This window comes from Cololabis saira, chromosome 15 (genome assembly GCF_033807715.1).
Source record: "Cololabis saira isolate AMF1-May2022 chromosome 15, fColSai1.1, whole genome shotgun sequence".
Taxonomy (NCBI): domain Eukaryota; kingdom Metazoa; phylum Chordata; class Actinopteri; order Beloniformes; family Belonidae; genus Cololabis; species Cololabis saira.
Genome location: NC_084601.1, coordinates 16,672,382 through 16,685,200, shown reverse-complemented (window position 1 = coordinate 16,685,200; position 12,819 = coordinate 16,672,382). Strand labels below are relative to the sequence as shown.

The 12,819-nt window shown below is 41.6% G+C and overlaps 1 protein-coding gene across 3 annotated transcripts in view; it reads right to left on the bottom strand.

Moving 5' to 3' along the window:
• Window positions 1-4,711, bottom strand: part of adgrb2 (adhesion G protein-coupled receptor B2) — a 280,821-nt gene extending 276,110 nt beyond the window's left edge. For all 3 annotated transcript variants that reach the window (XM_061740983.1, XM_061740985.1, XM_061740986.1), the window contains exon 1: window positions 3,933-4,711. The gene's annotated coding sequence lies outside the window, so the exon portion shown is untranslated. The remainder of the gene's footprint in view (window positions 1-3,932) is intronic.
• Between the last annotated feature and the right edge of the window lie 8,108 nt (window positions 4,712-12,819).

Below are 12,819 nucleotides of genomic sequence, written 5' to 3'. Positions count from 1 at the left end.
GGACTCCGTTCGCGGGTGAGAATGAGACAATCCAGGCAGGAAGATAATCCGCATAAAGCGGCTCTTCCTGAAGGAGCGAGGGAAATCTCTGGAGATCTTTGTGGGAAATGGTCTCAATCAAATTGGCAAGGATCTCACAAATTTGGGAGAGGGAGGTACTGCTTTTGGAGCAAGACCCATGAAAATGTCAGGAAAGACAAACAGATGAGAATTGTGGATTAAAGCAGATGTAAAATCGGCATCATGCACAGTAATTGTAGTTTTGTTACAAGGCATTTTGCATGCCAGCATGGCACATGCTCGAAACTGTATCCATGAGCTATTGTAATTCCCATCACTAACCTGAGGATTTACAGACAGAGAAGCTCTTCCTACTCTGGTTCAATCAATGTCTGTCTTTTCTTCATGTAAGGCTTTGATACGTTTTCACCAAGTAAAACTGTCAGCCCTTTACCAACGTCAAAGCACCACACCGTAAACATACTCACTTAAAAGTGAAAGGATGGAAATAGATTGTCCATCATTGACATTTAGTGCACATAACAGCACTAAACAATATCTAGAATATTGCAAACTTGTTCTATGTTGTCAAATGTTGAATGATCCAAGGGAAACCAGTTTCAACAGAAAATGGGTGACGGCTTCCTTTGTCTATATATTATTCTTGATGAACCCAAAGATGGAAGTACCTAATCTTTTATTGTGTGTGTAAATGCAACAAAGACACATCCAAACCACTGAAGAATGAAAGCAAAATGGAAAAGTTTAAGGAGACTTGTGTGAATTGAGTCCTAAACTAAAAGCTACTCACATGGAAATCTTCAGACTGACACTACACATCATCCTTTCATTAATCTTGAAATGTATCTTTGGTTAAATCAGAACCATTGAACTTATACGCAATCATGTTACAAAAGTTTAAATGTGGATAACAGACATGCAACATCTACCGTAAGTTAGGGCTAAATCAACATTCATAACCTATTGAATCAATATGATCTTGCCCAAGTCTGTTATTTGTAGATGTGTGTATTTCTATTATTAGTTTCCCCACCATGAGTGTGCATGCATTGCTGCCTTAGAAACACACTACTGCATTTGGGGTCACATGACTCCACCTCGTCCGGTCTGCAACATCGAAACAACATGGAGGGGAACCCAAACCGAGACAACCAAGCAACTCCAACTCCGACATCCCTTATTTTAAAATGAAAAAGATGTATTCTCTTTCATTAAATAAATATCACATTTTTAATAGTTCAGTATACAGTATTTGCAGTAAACATAATGTCAGTGATTTATGAAGGTAAAGGAAAAACTAAAATTAAAATACTGGTTTCGTAATTAAGGTAAAATGTTCAGTTAATTGTGACATTGATTTAAAGTTATATAACCCAGCCCTACTCCACATTACCACAGAAAAAGCAGCATTGACCGGTTAAAGGTCTTTTTTTTTCACGTAGAGCGATTTAAGATACATTTTTGAAGGGGAAATAAGTAATCTGCAGCATTTTTGCAGTGTGGATGAACAAAGTTATACATTTTGGGATGGTATAGGGTTGGATTTCTTTTTATAGTGTTAAGTACTTACACTTAGTGAGTAACTTACCTGTATTAGACAGTGCTCTCATAATAGAGACTACATGAGAAATGTTGGTGGAAAGCTAGGCTAACAGCTGACAGCTACTCAGAACGAGGGTGAATGCTCTGCAGAAATTCAACGGTGGCAGACAGAATTACTGTAAATTTTGATACCTCATCAACTTTGTACTTACACAAGTCACTCAAATTGCTGTCAAATTCATGAGGTTTGTTTTTTTTGTAATCGTGAACATAATGCCCCTCAAGAGTAGCTGTTAGCCTAGCTCCCCATCAGATTTCAACCCAGATTCTCCAAAATGAGAGTGCTGCTGTCTATATACTAACTATACTCGTAAGTACTTACTGATAAAGTATCCTTTAAAACAGATATCATTTATTGTGTCACTTGGTGAGCATGGTGGCTACTGGATAGCTTATTGTGACGTGCATTGTAGATGCATGTCACAATATGCTACAATAAAAACTAGTTTCTCTAAGGTAATTAGTTTCTATTTTTGTGTTGTTCTGTTTGATGTTTTGTTTTGTTTTGTCTTTTCAGCACCAGCTGTATCTTGCCACTTGCAGGCTACAATTGAGTGACTATATTATATGTAAATGTCAGCCATTTCAACAAATTGTGTGTATTGGAGCAGGGGGACATCGAACACATGTAGAGCATTGGCTCCCAAGGACCACAATTTTGAGGAATACTGATCTTGACTTTCAAGGCTGCCAAGAACCAAAAGAATGCAGATTCTGTCCCCCTGCATATATAAACTTGCACACACAGGCTGCTACTGCAGAGTTACGGATCGGTAGTGAAATAAAAAAATATATATCGTGGGGAATAATTTAAGACAACAGATGGCCATGTAAGTAACAAAATAATCGAGGTTGCCGCTTCCATGTGTGTAACAGTCTTTATTTAAGGGGATTTGATGGTAGCGATGGGAGTTTGAATGGAGATGCGTGCAGAGAAAGGCGCACGTACTGTATGCTCAACAGATGGGTAGAGAAGACAGACTGGGGGGGAGAGAGACCGCTCAGAGCTCTTCTTCCACTCCCATTGTCACGTCCCACTTGTCATTCCCGCTCGGCGTCGCGGGGGCCGCACCTGCCCGCTCCCAAACACGGGCGTCGGAGGAGCAGTTTCCCCAGACTCGCCGAAAAACCGTCTGCACTGTAGCCTAATCTTTTTTTCTTTCTTTTTTTACTGTAAATAACACAGAACTAAAGGGCGGAGATGTACGGAAGCAGGAGGCGACACTGCGGCAGACGCACTGTAAATGAATCACCCCGCAGATGCGTCAGACCGCAGTCAGGTAGATTTCAGAGCTTTTCTGCGCGCGGATGTAAGTCAGGGACCCCCCACCCCCCCCCCCAAAAAAAAAAAAGAATAAATAAATAAATAAATCCTCAGCACACGCTCGTTGGTACATCCTGGCTCTTTAACATTCAGCGCAGAAGGCGCCCACTCACTCATTCACCGTGGCGCACAGTACGCGAGCCTGAATTATGGTCCGCGTTAAATCGACGCAGAGCCGCGGCGACGCGCAAGGTATGTGCGTAGGCCCTGCGTTGGTGTGACGCGGAACCATGAATCAGCCTTTAACCTGCAGCGCTAATCAGGCCGCGGAGGAGCCGTCCTCCTGCCAACAACCGTCCCCACCGGCCGGGTGGGGGGTTGCTAAGGGAGAGGGGGGGAGTGGAAGAGCTCGGATATCAATATTACTCGAAACTCCACTGCCTCTCTCTCTCTCTTTCTCTCTTTCTCCCTCTCTCCCCCCCCAAACACACACACATATACACAACGCACACACATTCACTAATGGAGAGAAAACCGTCATTGTGCGTGTTTGAGCAAAAAAAAAAAAAAGGCCAAAAAGCAGTGCGGAAGGTGGAAATAAAAGTGTCCGTGTGTGTGTGTATGTGTGTGTGTGCGCTCCTTTGGCCACTGCGCAAAGTTCCCTTTCTGCCGCCAGCTCGAGGGAGCATCATACAGCCCTCTGTGTCTCCCCGCTAAGGGAGTGGGAGGTGGAGGGAGTTCAGCTGTCCACCTGTGCTCTATTAGTAGCTTGTAATTGGACTGCTCAGATGTGCGTGGGGGGGATTTACAGATCACGGATCATCCCCACTGTTAAACTGCCAATGTGGCCCAATCGTCTGAAAACTACCCAGGCGGAGATCACCGTCCTGTTGCCCCGACTCCGAGGGTGGATGCGTGATTCTCACACATGGATCATGGATCAGGACGGAGTTAATTCATCCACAGGCTGAGAAAAAGGCAATAAACGCAGACACCGCAAACACACAGACACGCAGAGTTTTTTTTATCTGATGGAGCACGTTACCTGTTCGCTGTCAGCAGTAGTTACTTGAGACGACGGCTATTCCCCGACCGGTTCCGTGGGTACAAATTAAGTTTCCCGTCCATGGCACGTCACAGATGGAGAAGGAGACTATCATTCGTTCCCACTCGCTGCTGCGCGGAAGCTTCTCCCCATAAATGTTCTGCGTGAGGCATCCTATACTTCTGCGAGTCCCACGATTCAAAAAGCGCCAAAACAAATAAAAGTATTACGTTAAAAAAGAAGGACAAGCGAGAGACATGAAATCATAAAGTAGCACAGATTAGAAAAAAAAAATCAGAACTGAAGAATAAAATCCAACAAAATGAAACAAAAATTAGATAAGGAAAAAAGAAAGAAGGTTGTGGATGTCCAGTTTTGCAAAGAAGAAAAACAACAAATCCACGTCATATAATCTCCATGGTTTGAAGCGCAGATGTATAGGCTGAATATTCCTCTCAGACTGAGCACCAGTGCTGCAGCAGCGGCTGAAGCGGAGCGGGATGACGGGGGCTTTTTCTTTTTCTGAGGATGCCCGGCACTCCAAGTCCAGAGAAGCTCTTCATCTGAAGTAGCGGTTAACGCGGAGACAGCGAGCGCGAGGGGGTGGAAAAAGACATCAGAACAGCAGATTTTACTCCGTATTTTGCCGCCCTTCTCTTCTCCAGCTCTGGCGTCAGCGTGTGCGGCTCTCGCCTGCGCTGGTGTTCGGGACGGGGATCCACAGGCAGCGGCGCGCACTCGGGCATCTGGCTCCCCTGCAGTCGCTGCGCGAGCGGAGGAGATGCGCGCCCTCGCTGCCCTCCGCCGGGGATCCGCTGGGCGCGTTCACAGCGCCCCCTCCATCCCTCCATCCCTCCCTCCCGCTCTTCCTACCGCCACTGACGTCAGCCCGCGCACTTTACAAAATACAACTAAAGGAAAATAATGTACACATTTGTTTTGCACAGCCTTTAAAGGGAGATTCTGTATATTTTGTAGCATGATCTGTGGATTCCCATAGCGACCGATCGGATACCAATACATTGTTACAAATACATCTAATGTGCCGGTAAATCTAAAAAAAAATGGTCTATTTTAGATAGTTTAAAGGGGACCTATTATGTTATCTAATACCCATTTTAAAGGGATTGTGACATGAAAAACACATTTTTCTTGATTTTTTGTGTTTTGTTGGGTGTCTTGACATCAATTACACCCAAAAAACAACAAACTTTTAACATTCAGTGTATTGTGTGCTTTCTGGGATTTTCCGCATAACTGTGCAAAAACGGCGCACCTGGTTTGGTGGCGGATCGTTACGTAACGATCCGCTAAATCACCGCCCCCTCCACCCAGCTCCCTGTCTCCTCTCCTCTCCAGCGCACCACAAAGGCTGATTTATGGTTCCGCGTTACACCGACGCAGAGCCTACGGCGTAGGATTACGCGGCGACGCGCACCATACGCTGAAACCTACGGCGTAGCTCTGCGTCGATTTAACGCGGAACCATAAATGAGGCTTAACACGGAGCTGTTAGAGCCTCTTTTGTTCTAATCACCGGAGGAAAACTGCTAAGAAGACCCGCGGCCACTGACTGGACTTAAGATAAGGGGACAGTGCTGCTTGCATGCCTTTATTTTTATGATTGTTTGCTGTGGTTCGCCCTCCTGCTTTTCCGTGCATGCTTCGCCTGTCGCTCCCGGAGGAGGAGGAGGTTTGGAGGAGGAGCGGAGCAATGATTGACAGGAAAGGGGGGAAAGGAAGCATTTTTCACGGCGCAAAAAAACACTGTAATAAAAAGCCAGGAAAAGAGTACTAGAGTGAAGCTTTTCTTATTACACTCTTTTAGACACATTTGAGGGATATTGGCCAAGACTTTTAATAGTGTTAAAAGCATGTTAAAAATGATGTCACAATACCTTTAAACAGGCCTTGAATGTCTTAAAAACAAGCTTTTGATTGTTTTTGCTAAATAAATTAGAAATTCAGCCTCTGAGCCATGTCTTTATCTTCCCATTCTCTAACTTCATTATCTATGTGGGATTCTGAGTGGGCGGGGAGGCTATGATAATGAGGCTCTGTGCTGATTGGCTGCTTGAATGACGCGATACACCGCTACGAAAAAATGGCGGAAGCTCCGGCCGGCGGAGTTGAGTTAGTTGTGGGCGTGGTTTCACACATCGGAGGCCAACCGATGTAAATCGCTCCTGTCGTTACGTAACGAAAGGGAGCAGAATCTGAACGGCTCGTAGATCCACATCACACTGGACGGCTCATCCGGGCGGCTGTGCAGACACTGCAGAATTTGGTTGCTTTCATCCTTCTCCGAGTTGGCAGGCTGGCTGAGGGGAGAACACTTTATATATGTAAAAGCAAGAAAAATCGGTTTTTCTCAATAGGTCCCCTTTAAACTTTAAGAGGTTCAAGATGGGAATTTCAATCGGAGCATACAGTACTGTGTTTGTCAGACACAGATCGATATGTTTTAAACATGTGTGCGTTACAGACAGTAAAATCAAATTACTGTTCACTTTGATGGCGCACACCATGATTAGGGCTAAGGTGTTTCCAACTTATCCGAGCTGTAAATCCAACTAAAGGGTGGGGTCCAGTTGAAACTTCTAATTTGGGACTTGGAAAATGCTAACTTCCAGCTAAAAATCGAAAACACTGAACTTAGCACTTGGTCCTGCTTCGGTTAGGTTGTGCAGTGTGAAGTGTTACCTGTATATGCGACTCCTTTTGAGACCTGTTGTTAACTTCAAAACGAACTGTTTACTTCGTCGATGTGAGTAGCAGCAATTACCTCAACAAATTAACATTTTCATTACACCTCTTCATTTACTATAGTGAAGCAAAGAAAAGCATCCGAGTGCTGACAGAGACACAATTTGCCTCTTCTAGCCTTGTGGCTGAATTTCTATGGAGGAGTCTGGCATCCCTTAATGCTGTCAACCCAACAAACATCGATCAAAAGCTAGAAAAAAAAGACCTCCAATACTCAAAAAATGTCATTATCATACCTAAAGATTGTAGGTATGATAATGAAATGCCTACAAAATGTATACTATGGGACTATATACCAGCTTTCTTTCGTCTCAGACAGTAGATGATCTGATTAGACTTTGAGACGCCTTACTGCATATATTTGCATAAAAATGAGAAAAGTGATGGTACATTAGTCAACTCAAGTGGTTCCTTTGACATCTTTAGTGTGAAGGAGGAGCTACAGTAATGTAATGCTGCTCCACAAGTGTTGCCAAATTTCTAAGCATCCATTTATTCAGCTTTCATCAATGTTTTAGTCTTCTAAAGTTCTGCCACTAGTCATCTATTCTGGGTTAACTCTTTAAATAAGTCTAACTATGATTGCAGTAGTCTGAGCTAATTTCTCTCATTGGAGTTGCTTTTTATAAGTCAGCATCTAGGTGTCACTTACAAAAGACAACACTGAGCGAAAATGAAGGGCATATCTCTGAAGACAAAAGTGGATTGTATTACTTTAACAGTGCAGATTTGAAAATTGCTCACCACTGGGCTCATTGAACACAGCCTCAAATGATGAAGAGAAAATCAAAGCTATCATGCAGCCGTGTTTCGTAGATTACAGCATGTCAGAGTATGGATATTAACCACCAAACCGTCAGGTACTGCATGCTTGTGAATTTATTTGGAAAATTAAGCATTTTTTCCTTCTCTCTATCACATTTTCCGATGTGGTAGGATGCAACAACCCCATTTCAGAAAACATTTTCTAACATTTATACAATCCTTTTCATTGCAGATAGTATAAAACCAATGTATTTTTTATGTGTTGTCTTGTCAACGTCATGTTATCTGTTGATATAGATACATTAAAATATTTCATATTTGCAAAATATTAAAGTTACTGCTAACAAAATAATGGTATCAACTTTTTTTTTTAAAAACAATGATTTGTTACAAAGGCAGTCTCAATGAAATCTCAATGAGTATCTGTGTAATAGAAATGGGCAGATGATGTCTAGTTTGTCAACATGTGAGTGAATAAAAGTATGAAACTGTCATACTGGGAGGCAAATGCATAAGTGTCTCTCTACAGTGCTTAACATTAACAAACGGTAAAAGGGATTTTTTTGACATATTGTATCAAGAATCAGCCTTCAACGATATCTGATATTACCGCACACAGGTTTCCTTTGGAAAATATTAGTCATGACAGATACATTCAAGTATCCCATTTGTATCTTTACTTGCAAGAAAGACGCCATATCTTAATCTTGTTTAGCAGCATCGTTTACATCTATGAGCGCAGAAGAATCTGATAGACCATTACACAGTGGAAATGTGTATTGTGGTGAGACAAACTAGTATTCCAAATGATATTGGAAGAAAAAAAAAAGAGGCCATCACCAACAAGTCCAAAAAGCCAGGGTCTGTGATAGTATAGGGTTGTATCTCAGATTTTCAAGCAACATGCTGCCTTCAAGACAACCTTTTCCTGGGATGTCCATACCTTTTTACAAGACAATACAAAATCACATTCTGTTCGCAGAACAAAGGTTTGACAAAAGAAGAAGAGAGTTCTGGTGCTAGACTGGCCTGCCGGCAGTCCTTATCTGTTCCCAATGAAGAATGTTTGGAGAATTTAGAACTGAAATATTCAACAACAACCCTGTTCTGGTGCATACCTCAAGACATATTTGCAGGAAGAATGGGAGGAGAAAAAAAATTAACAACTGAAGTGCTTCACTGATTCCTCTGAAATGAAATAAAAATCCAACCAAGGTTTATCTACTTATTTTTGTCAGGGAGGGATTACATTTTTAGATAGATTTCCTTTGGGATTACACAATTAAATGTTTTTTTGTAGCCTTTTTACCTCTTTTCTGTACATACATATATATACACACATGTGCCATTGAGAAATGATCCGTCAATGTCAGTTTTTCTTCCCTTTTATTTATTTTTAGAGACTTTTCATACCCATTTTGTGATTTTGCCTGAGAAGATCACGCCAGGAATCAAATTTGTGGGCTTCAAAATTGGACCAAATGAAAGCACAAAGCAGAGTAAAAAGCAGACTCCCTGTGACTAGAACAGCCATTCTCATTTATTAATATTACAACATGTGATCGCAGCTATTTCTGCAACCGCATATACTGCTGGAAATATTTTCACCTTTAAATCACTTACTGAGTGATAGGAATCTCCATTTACAATTTATAATTTCTCATGAATAATTGAAAAGGGAATTCAGATAAGGTTAACTCTTCTAATGGAAGGCACAAAAAAGATAATGCCCTGACTTTCATCTCCTCCACATACCAAATACCCCAAATGCTATGCAAATATCAGTCAAACAAGCAAAGATGGTAAGACAGTAGTTTAAAATAACAACATCACCAGGGTGCAACAATATTTTTGGACTATTGAAGGGCATTTTTTTTTATTGATTACAACAGCCTTTTACAGTGAGAGAGAGACAGAGAAAGATGAAAGGCAATTTGGAGCCCTGTTCTTTGCACACACTTAGGACTTTTTATAGACACACTCACACATAGTTTCTAAGAGACCAGTTTTCACCCTAATTGGACCTTTTAAAACATATATTCACCTTAAAATTGTATGGATATGTTGCAACTTGGTCTCTGTCTCAAAATTTGTGTTCATAATAAGAATGAAAAAAAGGCTCAATAGGCTTGCCAGAATGCTTCCTATTTCTTCCTAATTAAATATTCTATGCATTTGACAAAATGTCTTCTCCAATGAAGGAAAATCAGCTTCAGTCAAGGGGATTTTCAGGGACATAACTTGTTGAAGGGATTCTCTGTTTCAAATAAAAAAAGGACCTCAGTACATGATTATCTTCCTTCTTTTCATCCTTTTTCACATCACATACAGTTTTCATGCATTCTGTTGTACATTCTTATTCCTTAGGATGAACACATATTTCACTGCAGTGTTGCTGAGCTGTGGGCATGCTTTGGAGAGTGGTTGGCTCAAGGTTTGTAATGTCCATGTATAGCATATGTACTACTGTATATAGACCTCAGCACAATAAACGTGACCCCATGGCCTCATTGACTAACATGTGCCATGACAAGAGAAAGTGTTTTAATAAAGTCACTAGCAGGAACACTGAGAGGGAATGTTCAAAGAAAGATCGCAACATCAAGGAGCAATGCAAGAATGCATTGTGTTGGGGTATTATAATTTATATTTTATGCCAACATGTTTATAAGTGTATTTGTGCAAACCTCACCTGCAGTCTTCTGCTATGTAGGAATTCAAAAAAAGACATGGAAATGAATATGGTATTGTCCTTCAACACTTGTGCAGACCTATACACTGTATAAGTTCATTTTTTTGTTTACGACCTCAATCTTCGGAAGTACTCCCACAACTTCACTGGCTTTGTAATTAGACCGAAAGTTATTTTCTACTCATATTCTTTTTAATTTAAAAATGTGCTCCTTGTCAGAAAATTGTATCATCTGTATTTGATTGGATGCATTTAAGAGGTTACAGAATAACAGTGTGTTTAATCTTCTTCAGAAATGTAGAAGCACTCCTGAACTTTGGAGCCAAACCTCCCTTGTCACTACTGTCTTTAGCTTCTTTTTTCCATCTTTTTCTATCATTTTTCTGTTATTAGATGAAAATATGAGTCCAATTCAATCACTGGCAGATGTGTGTTTTTTTTTTCTCAAAGTGGTAAAATCTGACTTGTACATTTTTCCTACAGGACAACCTTTCAGTTTATGGAGGATCGGATGCTTCTTGAATGTTGATTCTTATTAAATGCCTCTGGGGTCTGTTCTCCTACCACAAAGCTTCTCTGAGAGTCAACATCAATCAAAAATAAAAACAGAAATTGTAATGTTTTCACACCACTGCTGGTCCAGCCTCACTTTCCAGAGCCATACTTTAGCAATCTTTTCTTGTCCACTTGCATTTCAAATAAAGAAAGAATAGTTGTTGCTTCAGGGATGGCACAGCAAGGTTAATCAAGAAAAATAAAAATAAAGCATCTGAATAAATCATTCACGAATCTCCACAAAACTTCCGATTTCATATATTTCCTTAAATCTGTGAATGTGCATATTATGCACATGCTTGTACAAGCATGATTAAGTGTATAGTTGGACATTCTTCTGTGCATGTGAAGTGTTATACATGAATGCCAATGTAAATTTGGGGGTGTATTTGTGTGTGTTTGTCTTATGCTCAGCCGAGTGAGTCCTTGGAGAGGTGGGGAGCTCTGAAAAATCAGCAGCCCATGAAGCTAACGAGAGTTCCTCCTTGATCAAATGTGACAATTATGAAAGTGCTCCTTGGTACAAAACTCCCCTCTGGCTTCCTCAACCATTGCTTTCTCATGTCTCCTAATGCCGCCTTCTCTTTCCATCTTTAAGTTGAAGCCCTTTTCCCTTGGATGCAACCAATATCTTTTTTTAATAAATGTTTCAAACTTTGCTTTTTCTCATTTTTCTTTTGTTTAACCACTTTATTGTTTGACATTCATTACTGCATGCACTGGTACTAATTTCTGGTCCAAATAATACACTTGTGTGTATTAGTCTACCATCACTGCCATCACACACACACAAAATATCAAAAGTTTTGCTTTTTCAAGGAATTAACTCTCAGGAGCTGTATTAACTTCAGTCTCAATAATAAAAGTTTCACATTTTGGAATTTAAAGAGCATCGGGGGGACTTGTTTAATCCATAAACAAAACACAACAAACCACAGTCCTTCATTTAAAGGAGCTTGAGGCTCCTTTTAAGAAATGAGACTCTCTAGCGCCACCCTTCACCACGACGGCCGTTGGGGGTACTGCAGCCAACAGTGAAGCCGGCACGGGAGAACGGGGAGAACGTGCATGCAGCGTCATGTGACGTCACATCCGCAGCCCAGCGCGGGAAATTCGGGACCGAATTGCAGCACATTTTGCAGCACACAGCCTGTTCAAGGCAAAGGAGAGATACACTAGAGGGCTCATTCTTTTGGGTTTGGAACGCTTCATCTGACATTATTACTAGAAAACTTAAAGGGATTGTGACATGAAAAACACATTTTTCTTGATTTTTTGTGTTTTGTTGGGTGTCTTGACATCAATTACACCCAAAAAACAACGAACTTTTAACATTCAGTGTATTGTGTGCTTTCTGGGATTTTCCGCATAACTATGCAAAAACGGCGCATGTGGTTTGCTGGCGGGTCGTTACGTAACGACCCGCTAAATCACCGCCCCCTCCACCCAGCTCCCTGCCTCCTCTCCTCTCCAGCGCACCATAAAGGCTGATTTATGGTTCCGCGTTACACCGACGCAGAGCCTACGGCGTAGGGTTACGCGGCGACGCGCACCGTACGCTGAACCCTACGGCGTAGGCTCTGCGTCGATTTAACGCGGAACCATAAATGAGGCTTAACACGGAGCTGTTTAGAGCCTCTTTTGTTCTAATCACCGGAGGAAAACTGCTAAGAAGACCCGCGGCCACTGACTGGACTTAAGATAAGGGGACACTGCTGCTTGCATGCCTTTATTTTTATGATTGTTTGCTGTGGTTCGCCCTCCTACTTTTCCGTGCATGCTTCGCCTGTCGCTCCCGGCTTAACTCTCCGACGCCGCTGTGAGCGTATGGCTGGTGGAGGAGGAGGTTTGGAGGAGGGGCAATGATTGACAGGAAAGGGGGGAAAGGAAGCGTTTTTCACGGCGCAAAAAAACACTGTAATAAAAAGCCAGGAATAGAGTACTAGAGTGAAGTTTTTCTTGTTACACTCTTTTAGACACATTTGAGGGATGTTGGCCAAGACTTTTAATAGTGTTAAAAGCATGTTAAAAATGATGTCACAATACCTTTAAAATGTATACTGATTTTTTTCATAAATCTTGCCACAATCCGGCCTCAAGCTCCTTTAA